The sequence below is a fragment of the Arachis ipaensis genome, chromosome B10 (genome assembly GCF_000816755.2).
Source record: "Arachis ipaensis cultivar K30076 chromosome B10, Araip1.1, whole genome shotgun sequence".
In the NCBI taxonomy this organism is placed as follows: Eukaryota; Viridiplantae; Streptophyta; class Magnoliopsida; order Fabales; family Fabaceae; genus Arachis; species Arachis ipaensis.
In genome coordinates this window covers 135,463,957-135,464,716 of record NC_029794.2, presented here as the reverse complement: position 1 = coordinate 135,464,716, position 760 = coordinate 135,463,957, and the positions used below count along the sequence as shown (strand labels likewise).

At 33.8% G+C, this 760-nt stretch overlaps 1 protein-coding gene and 1 pseudogene across 1 annotated transcript in view; one reads left to right on the top strand and one right to left on the bottom strand.

The window, feature by feature from the left end:
• Positions 1 to 395, bottom strand: part of LOC107621534 — a 5,211-nt pseudogene extending 4,816 nt beyond the window's left edge.
• Positions 1 to 760, top strand: part of LOC110268510 (B3 domain-containing transcription factor VRN1-like) — a 3,519-nt gene that overhangs the window by 344 nt on the left and 2,415 nt on the right. The gene's annotated exons all lie outside the window — the stretch shown is intronic.

The following is a 760-nucleotide window of genomic DNA, read 5'->3' as shown; positions in this document are numbered from 1 at the left end:
GAAGCATCAATATGAAAGGAGCAGAAAAGGGGAGAAACAAGAAAAGAAAAGAAAAGGGATACCTTGTGCAAACAACAGCGAAGATAGAAGAAGAAAGTGCAGCGGCATCGTTTCAACAACAGAGCTGCAACAGCGTCCATGATTAGATAGCGAGGGTCCTCCTTCCATTAGCGCCGGAGCAACGCAGCGAGCATGGTCGCAGTCAACAGCGGAGCTGCAGCAGTGTCCGCCTATTCTAACAAACTTTGATGTTTGCTTTGGGGAGTTAGATTCTGGTGTTGAGCAGCTTAGGTGAGAGAGTTATGTTTAGAGGGAGAGGTTGTTTGAATTAGGGAGGGTAGGCTGTGCGGTTTCTGGGGCTCGGCTTGGGTAACTGTGTGGGCCGGGTTTGATACTAACAAAAAACACAATTTATTTTTTATTTATTTTTTATTATTTTTGTTAGTTTTTTAAAATTATATTGTTTATTCTTGATTACCATATTGAAAAAAGTTGCATCTAATACTGATAATATAGTTAAGAATATTTCTTCCTATAACCATTTTTTTGTATTTTTGTTTTTATTATTTTAGGATTTTTTGTTTAAGTTTGTATAATATTTGACTTCAAGCTATTTAGCACATGTTTGCTCTATTAGTCTATTTGAAAAAATTTTTAACTTTTCATTTTGTAAGTAGTTTATCAAAATTGATCTTCAAAATATAATTTTTAAAAATTATAAAAAATTCAGTAAATCAAACTAAAAGTGATTTTCAATAAG